The sequence below is a fragment of the Chionomys nivalis genome, chromosome 22 (assembly GCF_950005125.1).
Source record: "Chionomys nivalis chromosome 22, mChiNiv1.1, whole genome shotgun sequence".
In the NCBI taxonomy this organism is placed as follows: Eukaryota; Metazoa; Chordata; class Mammalia; order Rodentia; family Cricetidae; genus Chionomys; species Chionomys nivalis.
Genome location: NC_080107.1, coordinates 54,375,865 through 54,388,129, shown reverse-complemented (window position 1 = coordinate 54,388,129; position 12,265 = coordinate 54,375,865). Strand labels below are relative to the sequence as shown.

Below are 12,265 nucleotides of genomic sequence, written 5' to 3'. Positions count from 1 at the left end.
GACAGAAAGCATGCAGGCTCATGTACATGTTCAGTAGGGATGCAGGCTCACGGTAGAGCCAGGAAAAGATTAAAACTGGGCTGGAGAGATAGCTCAGTGGTTAAGACCTGTCTACTCTTCCAAAAGACCTGGGTTCAATTACCAACATGGCATTTCACAGCCATCTATCTGTAACTCTAGTTCCAGGATGCCTGATGCCTTCTTTTAGCCCCTGAGTGCCACTATGATGTACACAGACATACATGCTGGCAAAAAAACACTCATATACATGAAAACAAAACAAAAATTAAAATCCCAACAAATAAGGGGGATAAGGGCGATCTTAGTTTCTACAATTACCACGTATGATTCAAATGTCTTAATTTCCAGTAAGCTCGAAAATCACAAAGCAGGACTGAAGAGATGGCTCAGTGGTGAAGAGCATTTGCTGTTCTTGGAAAGGGCCCAGGTTCAGGTCCTAGCACCTACATGGCAACTTACATAGAGTCTGTACCTCCATGTCCTGGATTTGTGTCAGCTTGACAAGCTGGAGAAACTGGAGAGAACCTCAATTGAGAGAATGCCTCCATCAGATCGGCTGGATGGAAGCCTATAGAGCATTTTCTGAATTAGTGATTAATGTGGGAAGACCTGGCCCATTGTGGGTGGAGCCATCCCTGGGCTCATGGTTCTGTGTTCTATAAGAGAGCAAATTGAGCAAGCCATTGGCAGCAAGCAGTAAGCAGCATTCCTCTGCGACTTCTTCCGCTCCTGGACTTCAGGTTCCCAACCTATCCGAGTGCCTATCCTGAATTTCTTCAGTGACGAACAGCGGTGTGGAAACATAAGCCAGATGAACCCTTTCCTCCCCAAGTTACTTTGGTCATGGTGTGTCAGCACAGCAGTAGTGACCCTAACTAGGACACTCCAGTTCCAGGGGACCTGACTCCCTCCTCTTGCCTCTGCAGGCACCAGGCACACATGCGGTACACATAGCATTCATGTAGGCAAAACCAAAATACATAAAATAAAGGTAAATAAATATTTTCTTAAAAGCATAAAGAAATTGTGAGACATATAAAGAGACAGGAAGGTATGGTCCATTTGAAATAAAAAATTAAGTCGACAAATTGTCCCCAAGGAAGTTTAGATATCTTATTTAATATTTAACAAAAAATTTTATGGGGTATTGGTCTTGATCAAACCTAGAGACCCATGTATTTTGGCCACATTTGACAGACTTTAAAATATCTCTTTTGAGTTACTAGAAAAGTTCAAGTCGTGAATGAAGTCAAGAAAACAATATATGAACAAAACGAGAATCTCATGAAAGAAAAAAGTTACGCAAAGGAGCCAAAATAAAATTATGACATTGAAAAGTACAACAATGGAAATAAAATTGATGGGGTTGAGTGAATGGCTCACTCAATTTGCTGTGCAAGCAGAAGGACCCAAGATCAGTCCCTAGAACCCACACAAATAAACCAGGCCTTGCAGTAAATGCTTGCGGTTCTAGTGCTACAGAGTGGAATCTGCTGAACTCCTGAGTTGAATGCCCAGCCAGTGTATCCTAGTCATGGAACTCCAGGCCAGTGAGAGACCTTGTCTCAAAAAAAAAAAAAAAAAGCAAGATGTACCTCATACTTAACATTTAGAATGTCCTCAGGCCTCTACAGCACATGCTTACGTGCCTTCTTGTACATACATGTGCACGCCCCTCCCCCCCCACACACACATTGTTAGAAGACTTCCAGGGCAGATTTGGCCAACCAATCAGTTTGGATGCCCTACTCCAACTTCCTTGTGCTTAGCTTTCCTGCATTGTTATCTAGGATGTCTAACACAGCATTCTAAATAACATGTATTAGTCCATAATGTTTCTCTCAATCCATTGAACTTTCAGATACAACTTCTAGTTTGCAACAATGTAGGATTTAGAAGGCAAACTCAATGACTTCATTCAAATCCAGGAACTTTGTACTTCAGTTTTTCAGATATCTGTAAAGAGCCATTCATTTTCAAACTGTACATTTAAAAAAACACCTAAAGGGCACCGCTAGATGCAAGTAATGATCTTCTAATAATTAGATGTAATAATAAAAAGTAAGGTATGTATTGTTAATTGAAAAAGGAGATTACTAACTGATATGTTACTCTAGCATTTGGGAGATGGAGGCAAGAGTACCAAGAGGCAAGCCTGGGTTACATGATGCTCTGTGTCAAAAAATGACATCAGATTACTAAACCAATCTTGTCACCTCAAATGTTAACATTGGTGGTGAAAATATGACGTTCCTATTTAAGTTATGTCTATTTTTTAATTTTTTCCAAACTTATTGATTATGCCATAAAGTTTTATTTAAGAGTACTTACTTTATACATGTATTTTGACTATACTTATTAGTCAAGGAATTTATCAGAGTTGTCTCTAAAATAGTAAACACTTTGCTAGGAGTTCCCAAGATTATACTTTCTTCCTCATTATTTGCATACTTTAAAATAGGTGTGTAAAAAGGAAACATCATGCCGGGCGATGGTGGCGCACGCCTTTAATCCCAGCACTCGGGAGGCAGAGGCAGGCGGATCTCTGTGAGTTCGAGACCAGCCTGGTCTACAGAGCTAGTTCCAGGACAGGCACCAAAGCTACAGAGAAACCCTGTCTCGAAAAACCAAAAAAAAAAAAAAAAAAAAGGAAACATCATCCTTATCCCACTGGAGTGTAGGTGTTTATAAAGGACGGACACAAAGAAAAACTGTAACAACAAAACTTGTTTTTTGTGGTGTTTTTATTGCTTTTCTTGTTCACATTGTAAATGACTCACTAGGAAAGGAGTGTACTTCGTTCTGATATCGAGTAAGCGGCTTTAGAAGTATAAAGTACTAAATCTTGTATAGTAGCAGTGCCTGGTGACAAAGACCTGTAATCCCAGCTACCTAGGAAGGTCAAGATAGGAGGATGAAAAATTCAAGGCTTGCTTGATTTACAAAGTGAGTTCAAGGCAGCCTCGGGTAACTCAGTGAGACTCTGTCTCAAATTAAAAATAAACCTGTGTGGTAAATGCATGAGGTCCTAGGTTCAATCCTTAGCAACAACAACAAAATAATAACTTTTAAAAAAATTGCACACCACCTGTTTTGTTTTCGGCTATATTGTGTTTTCTGGAGAGGAATTCTAAACTTTGCTTTATTGCTGTTGCTTTGTATTCAATTTGTAATGCTTTTCAAATAAAATTAAAATCTTCGGAGTCACAGTCTGAAACAACCTTATTCGTTCCTAGTTTCTTTAGTGCCTCAAACGGGCTAACTCTAGGGAGTCTATAGTCTAATTTGTAGATAGAATTCTACCACATAATCCTCACGGGTTTGGGGTAAAGCTGAAATGAGGGAGATGTTTCTATAAAACCACTTATCACAACCCTGGCTTTGCGCGCCTCAGTAAAAGTTGGGGGCGTTGAGTTGGCGTTAAGTGCTGCCTTGCGGATTTAGGAGTTGCTCATTAAAGGTGAACGCAGAGATGCCTCCGGGCTTGGGCTCCCGCTGTTGTCGCAGGTTGAGGCTGAGAATCGCGCGCAAGCGCAGATCTTCCAGCAGGTTCCTAGGTAGGGCTGCGAGTAAGGAAGCTCCGCCTCGCGGGAGGACACGGGGCCTATGAGGTGGGGCGGGAGGCGGGCCGGAGGGCGGAAGGAGCCGCTTCACGTGAGCAGGGGGCGGGAAGGGGGAGGCAGGGCGGCGGGGAGGCCCAGGCGACGGAGCCTCCCGGATGGTGCTCGGCGGCAGCAGGTCGGGTAGTGTCGCCGTTCCCCTCCTCTCTGGTCTCCCCACCCCGGAGGCGGGGGTACTTTTGCCGCCCTGGCTGGAGCCCGGCTGCCTTCTCCCGCCGGGCGTGGTCCAGCCGGGAGTTGCAGGGGGCTTCCACGACGGGCGGAGTTCTGAGGGGAGCGGAGATTGGGTGTGGGGAAGCGGCCGCGGAGGGCAGATAGCGCATGCGCGGGCCCTACCCTCCAGGAGCCCCTGCCCAAACCGGTTCCCCCTGTCTGGGTGGGTGTCTTGTCTCCGAGCTACGTAACTGCTGCCTTTTGAGAGCCCCCCCCCCCCCCGCCCAAGCAAAGCCGGTTTCTCTACTTTCGTGTTTTGGTCTCGGTTTTGTTTGAGGAATTGCCGATGTTCTCTGCCTCAGTTTCTCCCGTTGCCACTAGGTCGGTGTGTGTGTGTGTGACTGAGGTTGATTTGGGCCTCCAGGTGGCTTCCCTGGTTGCTCCTAATTTGAAAGACTTGATCGCTTTCAGTGTCGCTCTGGTTTCTCCTATTGGTGTTTTGTGCCTCATATTATCCATCTGCAATTAAAGTGTCTTTGGCACCGCACTCTTTCCATCCACAAGAAACACCTGTATGCTCTGGCGCCTTATTATGTCTTGATTTTTTAGCACCTTTCAGGGTTATGTGAGTCCGCCCAAAGATTATCCCTGGTCTTCCAGGAGTGTGCTGTCCATGTCCTGATAGTAGTCAGGACCGTAGTCTTGACAAATACCTACATTTGTAGTCTGCAGCTTTTCTTGAAAGCATACCCATACCTGTGTTACCCGAAGGATCCACTTCTCTTGGAAGCATATGTCCTAAACAGACTGTTAAACTCATCATGCTCGCAGCACTCGTTTTAAAACCGTGCTCCAACTTCAGTTTGAGATTTGGGGGTTGGGGAAGTCCGGAGGGTGTGGGTCCTCTCCCCCACAGGGACAGGGTTTCACAGTGTGTTTGATGTTTTCGTTTAGATCAACACCTGTGTTTGCATTCTTGTGAATAGACACACGTATATGAGCTTGCAGCTGCATTGTCTATTTAGGCAGAGAAGCAAAGGAAGGTAGTGAAACTGTCCAGCTGAAAAGTCATTGGAAAAAAACTTTGGTGCTGAGGAAGTGCATGTATAACTTTTTGGTTTTTCAAGGCAGGGTTATTTTGTGTATCCCTCACTTGTCTTGAAACTCCTCCGTAGAAAGGCTTGTGCCACCACCCCCCAGAGCATATATAACTTTTTAGTGTAAGCGAAGGACCTGTTGTGTTAATTCACAGCTGTATTTGGTGCTATAGATTATGCTGTATATTAAAGATTTAACCAAATCTTTCTTAGGAAATGAAAAAGAAAATTCTTTATGATCTTTCTTTATGTCTCTAAATTTGAATTAAACTTTGAATGCATGATTGATTTGAATATATTTACATTTTAATTTACATGCTCCATGGTTGTAGTAGGAGGCTCATGAATTCAAGGCCCTACCTGGACTATGTAGTAAAACCCTGTCTCAAAGAACGACAAACCCCCTCCCCAAATTACATGTAACTTTAATGTAAAATGTTAGATCAGTTCCATGATTAAAGTTGCCATATTGATATGTTGTGGTACAATTTTCCGTAACTCTGTGTGTCAGTGTGTGTCTGTGTGAATATGAGTTTAAAAGTAAATCAGTGTTGGACAGTGTGCCTTGGTAGATCATTGAATTGCAGCATTAGCCAAGCAGACTCATACACACACTCAAAAACACAGTTGAAGAAATTGCTCTGACAATGGCTCTCCATAATTACCTTTGCAGCTATTATATTCTTATTCTTGGACGCTTCACTATGATTTATGATTGCCAAGAAGTCTACTTCAAAGTGACGAAATAAAAACATTTTAAAATAAAATACAAGATACAAATACAGCCTTTTAAAGAATCAGTATATACCTAAAGTAACTCAGTTTATAATTGTCTTATAATTCACAAGCCCTTTTTTATTTATTTGTTTTTTCGAGACAGGGTTTCTCTGTAGTTTTGGAGCCTGTCCTGCAATTAGCTCTTGTACACCAGGCAGGCCTCGAACTCACAGACATCCGCCTGCCTCTGCCTCCCGAGTGCTGGGATTAAAGGCATGCAACACCACCGCCCAGCCTTTTTGGTACTTTGTAGATATTGCTTTTCTTCTTTTTTTTAACCAAATTTTCATAGATCTTAAGGAATAGATCCATGTATATCCTGAAAGGAAAATGCTGCTTCACCTGAGACTGTGTTTTCATTTCTTCACAAACTGGTTACCAGGTTGTCTTTCTCTACTTTCATCCTTTTCCTGTATTGTTAGCCTTAAAAGAAAAATGTAAGCTAAGCAATATTGCCGGGTGTTTACACTGTTGTTGACTCTTTACAGCCCTGCTGCATTTCATGTGCAAAGACTGACCAAATATACAAATGTGCAAGTCATAAACTTTACTTTATACAGTTATACTTTATACTTTATACATGTTACTTTATACAGTTTGGCCTAAAAATTTCTCTTTTAAGTTGATCATAATATTCTGAGGATTTTCTCTCAGAGTAGAGTTTTGTAAGACCCAAGTACTCCCAACCCTTCTTTCAGTCATTAAAAATTAAATAGAACCCTAGTTCTGTCTTTTAAGTTCATTATCGACACTAAGCTTTTCAATGAAATAAAAATAGATTTTAATTGACGATGCTGCCATATATAGAGGTTTGTCCTTCCTCAAGAACCCAGTGCATAACTGTTAAGACTTTCTGGTTATGACTGTATCAGATCAGCATTTGCATCATAAGCCACTGGTCTTTGGGTTCTGTCAATCTTTGTGGCAATAAATTTTTCTCCATATCAAAAGTCTTGCCTTTATTTATTTCTTTATTTAAAGGCTAGAGTGGCCTGGCTAGTGATCCTTCTGTTAGCTGCTGAAAGTACAGGAATGCACCTCACTTGTAGCTTGTGTTGGACGTTTTATGGCATGTTAACTATGAGTTTCTGTGGTAAATTTAACATTTTGTTTATTTAACATGTTGTGTTAAAAACCTTTAATAGTAATATGTTTTTGAACTTTCTCTTCCATTTTTCATTAAAGATTTTGGTAATTGCAACCCATAGTGTACAGTCTGGATCCACTTCTTCTCAGGATGAGTCTTGCACCTCTTAAAAGAAGTGGTATTGAAGGGGCTCTAAGTATGGCCTGAGCATAGCAAACACTGAAGACAGGTTTTGCCCTTTTTCCCCTTTTCCTCTTTCCCTGGCTAAACCTGGTACATTCCTAAAGCTAGCACCCAAGGCCTATTCTCTTATTTGGCCACGACTTGTTCCTAAGACAAAACATCAAGGTTCAACAATGAAAATTCAGTATTTAGCTAACATGTCCAATCAGGATTTTCCAGCTCACCCTAGCACAGATTCTCCCTTTTCCCCTTAAAAACCTACTCCTGTTGGAAAAAAACAAAACAAAACAAAAAAAACCTCTCTCTTTCCCTCTCCCTCCTTCCTTCCCTCCCTCTCTCCCTCTTTCCTTCTCTCTTTTGTTTTTGTTTCTGTTTTTCAAGAAAGGGTTTCTCTGGAACTTTGAAACTTTAGAGCCTTTCCTGGAACTTACTTGCTTTGTGAACCAGACTGGCCATGAACTCACAGAGATCCTCTTGTCTCTGTCTCCCCAGTGCTGGGATTAAAGGTGTCGGCCACAGCTGCGACCCATCTCTCTTGATCTCTTGTTGTTGCTGTTATTTTGAGACAGTGTCTCTTGTAGCACTGACTGTCCTAGAATCCAGTTTGTAAACCAGGTTGGCCTTGAATTCACTGGTATCCATCTGTGTCCCAATTGCAGGGATTAAAAGCATGAACCACTATACCCAACTTAATATTTGAAGATAGTAAGTGCACTCACATCTAAATTGGATTAAATGTTGAGTGTATGTAGAATATTGATGGAAATAGCCAATGATTTTTGTTATTTTTACGATGAGCTCTGTGCATTTGAAGGTATCCTGATGAATGAACTGTTTCTGGCAATAGGGGTAGGGATATGTCATAAATCTGTTGCTGTGCCACACTGTGGTAGTCCACGCCTTTGACCCCAGCACTTAGGAGACAGAGGCAGGCGAATCTCTGTGAGTTTGAGGCCAGCCTGGTCTACAGAGTGAGTTCCAGGACAGCCTAGGCTACACAGAGAAATCCTATCTCAAAACAAAACAAAACAACAACAACAAAAAAAAAAACCCACTCTTGCTGTGGCATAGGATTTTCTGTCTATACCTTGATTACTTGCTGAAGAAAAATTATTTCTTTGTTGTCATGAGTTACCTGTTGCATCCTCTGTGTATTGAAATGAAAGCTGATTTTTTTGGGGGTGGCAGTGGTGACACACGCCTTTAACCAACACTCTAAAGGCAGAGCCAGGCGTATCTCTGTGAGTTCGAGGCCAGCATGGTCTACAGAGCTTGTTCCAGGACAGCCAGAGCTACACAGAGAAATTCTGTCTATAAACGTGCCCCCACCCCCGCAAATAAAAAAATTTAAAAAAAAAAAGCTGACTTCAAAAAGCTAAAACTTAACCAGGCCTATATTTAAAATACTTTTACTTTGATTTTGGCTTTAAGAAATGGTCTTTTCAGATAGATTTAAAACATCTATGGAATTTAAATATTTGTGAATTTTGTATCTTTTTGCACAAATGCCTGTTACAGTAATTTAAGATGCTACTGAACTGCCTTCCCATGTGCTTGATACACTTCCTGATATCTTCCATCCCTTTGTTAGTATGGACTGGACCTCTATCAAACATTATTGGTATGCTCTCAACATATTCCTCTGAAAAATAAGTTATAGAAAATAGAAACTACTAATGCATTTCTCCTAGATTTTAGTCTATTACTGAATGACTTGTTTGCTTGACATTAAGTTCACAGAGATTAAACACAGGTACATAGTCAGACGTTTCAGATCTCAAGTACACACAGGTGGATATTCTAAATGGAAGAAGTTCATTTTTCTTAACTGTGCATGAGGAGGAATTATGTTGACTAATTTCCAAAAAGGTTGAAAAGAAATCTTTGAAAGACTTGCAATGCTTTAAAGCATTCATATTTTGTATCTACACAATGCTAATGTAAATTACATTATGCTTCTGAAATCTCTTCAGAAAAAAAGGAATAAAAAAATTTTTAATGTGCTAGTAGGGTTCAGAAGAATAAAATGACCTTGGCGATAAGCAGTAGTGAGTTCATTGATATTAAGCTAATTTTCATATGTTCCTATTGTATGTATAGTTTCTATTAAGAAAAAGGCTTTCAAATAGCAATTTAAATATTTAGTTTTAAAGGTACTTCTTTGAAGTGACATGAAGCCAGCAAGCATTCTAGAGGGAAGAAAAAGTACTGTGTTCTGAAGTAGCCATACAAACATAGACCATTTCATCCTCTAATTAAATTTTCAGTATCAGCATTATTGCATTCAAGTAATCAACACAGATAAGAGGATTTTTTTTTTTTAGAAATTTTTATGGTTTATTTAACTTTATTTCATGTGTATTGGTATGAAGGTGTCAGATCCCCTACAACTGGATCTTCAGACAGTTGTGAGCTGCCATGTGGGTGCTGGGAATTGAACCCAGGTCCTCTGGAAGAGCAGTCAGTGCTCTTAACCCCTGAGTCATCTCTACAGCCCCAAGAGGATTGTTTTATGTACACTTCTCTCCTTATTCCTGGTACTTTTACTCAATAGTACCAAGGTATGCTGGGAAGAATATTAACTTTGGGATCAGAAAGACATGGACATCCCAAAGCCTTGGATTTAATTTAATATGTAATTGGAGGTAAAAATACTCAATAAATTTGAGATTTAGTTTCTTCTTTGGTTAAAATGGAGCTACTTACGCTTAGCTCATGGGTTATTGTACCACTGCAAAGCACCTGATATTTCTCCTTTCTTAGGTAATTTGTAAAATAGTAAGGTTCAGTCCCCTCATTTTACATAATGGCAACTTGTGGAACATTTAAAGGAAAACTTTGTCTCATAACTTGTTGAAGAGTTACTTTTAGACAAACTAGCTTTTCTAATTTTTAATTACAAGTATACCCAAGTAAGTTTTCTTTTGTTTTTGGCTTTTAAAGTTGAAATTAGAAGATTTGCTTACACATGATTCCATTACTTCACTAAATACAATTCAAAGAAGCAGCTCCAAGTTAAGAGTCAGACTTTAAAACAAAGCCTATTGTTTAGCAATTAGTGGTGGAAAATAATCTGTATGGGAGCATTTTCCATTGAGTTCATTAAGTCTGTTTCATCCTTTTCAGGGGGATGTTCTTTGAGAAATTCATTTGAAAACAAATGCAAGGAAAAAGGTTTAAAGACTGACAAAAAGCAAAGAACCTAGACTAATCTGTATATTCCCTTGTTACTCTGCTTGTTTAATTTTAGTACTGGGGATCAAACTCAGAGCCTCACACATGCCAAGCATATGCTCTGCCACTGAGCCCTACTGTAGATCCTAACTGTTCTTCTTTGTGGAGGTTATGCACTTTTGCTTGTGGACGCTGGTGGTAGACATTGGCTAGTTGTTCTCAGTTTGCTTTCTGCGTTCATGTTTGGAGATAGGTTCTCTTGCTGAACCTGAAACTCACCAGTCAGCTACCTGATCAATGAGCTTCAATGTTCTACCCCGCCCATACCCCCGTGCTGAAATTATGGGATATATATATATATATATATATATGTATATGTATATGTGTGTGTGTGTGTGTGTGTGTGTGTGTGTGTGTGTGTGTGTGTGTAAAAAAGGATCCCAAGGATCTAAATTCGGGTCCTATTGATTGATTGCCATGGCAATAATGGCTTTTGCTGCTAACCTGTCTCCCCAGCATTCATTTTACTTTAAAAGATACAAACCCAGTGGGAACTGACCTGCTATAATATCTTTGAACCTTGTTTTGTTTCTTCCTGTTATGTTCTAGTTCCCAAACTGAGAGTGATCTTAACCAGAGTTAAATTTTAGAAGGACACAGCATAGAGGACAGGCAAAGAATGGAGACAGGGATCGTAAGGAGTGAGATACAGCTCAGAAAAGAATAGAAACACCTACAGCTTGGTGATCAGATAGATTCTCAGATCAGAGCTGAGTCTTATATTTGCATAGTTTAATTTGAGTTTGTGAAAACTATAGCATTGTTTGTTTTGTCCATATTCACGCATTAAAATTATCCTTAACATTGGGGAAAAAAAAACAATAGAAACACCTAGGTGCCTGGGTTTACACCAACCTTTATAATTTTCTCTGTGAGCTAAAGCAAGTTACCCAACCTATCTTAGCTTGGGTTTGTCATAGAAAGTTAATATTCATCTGCCAAGATTAGTGTGGCACTGGCAAAAATGTGTTTAAAGCCTCTAGTTCCACATCGGGCCTAAAATTTGCACTCAGTAAATTAAAACATATTACTTTCTTTTTAGATTTCACAAGATGTTTTAAGCATCCTCCTTAAGAGTCCATAGAATTGTACTGTGCTTACTGAGCAACACAGTCCACGTATGAACAACGAGAAATGGTAGTGAGTAGGGAGGAAGTGATGAGTGTGTTTGTTCCAAAGGAAATACAAGGTATGTTTTGAGATTCTGATGTTTAACTGTCTTGTGATATTTGGGAATGTTCAGGGTAGTTAGTATCTGGGATAGTTGGCACACTCCTGTAATCCCAGCTTCCTGGAGTCTGAGGCAAGAGTCAATTTTAAGACTAAATGGGGTTATGCAGTGAGATTTTGGTCTCAAAAGAATGTGCTGGGCTGGAGAGATGGCGCAGTGGTTTAAGAGCACTGGATGTTCTTCCAGAGGACCCGAGTTCAATTCCCAGTGCCCACGTGGCAGCTCACAACTGTCTGTAACTCCGGTTCAGGGAACCCGGCACCTTTATACCAATGCACATGAAATAAATTTAAATAAGTTATTAAAAACAAACAAAAAAGAATGTGCTGTTTTTGGGTTTGGAGTTTTTCCTATTAGTTTTCTGTAGTTCTATTTCCAAGTACTTGCATATAGTGTAGCATATTGGTGATTTGTCTTTCTACTACGAGATCCTACCATTACACTCATGCAGTAGTTGTCCCCCAGTATCTTGCAGGACAGGGGAGTGGTTCAAAGATCTACCCATACTAAAATGGTATAATATTTGCATATAATCTGGACATTCTTGCACATCCCACAACTGACATACTTTAAATTATCTCTTGGATACTTGATACAGTGTAAATACTTTTTACTTGTTATGCTGTACTATTTAAGTGCCGTGGGGGGAAAGTACATGTTAAGTGTAGATGTAATATTTTTTCTGCATATTTCTGATCCTCAGTTGAACTGTAGTGTGATCGTGTATTCCCAGTGTGTAGCATATTTCCTTCTAAAATGACTAGAGAATGAGTGTAGTAGAGTAGGGGAGGTGTAACTTATTATATAGTATAGTGCATATCATAGTTCTTGTGATAAAATTTAAAAGCAAAGAAAAAAATTA

General features: G+C 40.0%; 1 protein-coding gene across 6 annotated transcripts in view; it reads left to right on the top strand.

Annotated features, from left to right (window-relative positions):
• The window catches only part of Rabgap1 (RAB GTPase activating protein 1), a 160,115-nt gene that overhangs the window by 5,109 nt on the left and 142,741 nt on the right, over positions 1-12,265 (top strand). Inside the window, exons 1-2 of one of the 6 annotated variants that reach the window (XM_057755732.1) lie at positions 3,739-3,759; positions 11,215-11,361. The exons of 2 other annotated variants lie outside the window; for them this stretch is intronic. The gene's annotated coding sequence lies outside the window, so the exon portion shown is untranslated. Of the gene's footprint in view, positions 1-3,706; positions 3,760-11,214; positions 11,362-12,265 lie in introns of those variants that run through there. 3 more of the 6 variants (XM_057755731.1, XM_057755730.1, XM_057755735.1) reach the window with 3 other exon arrangements.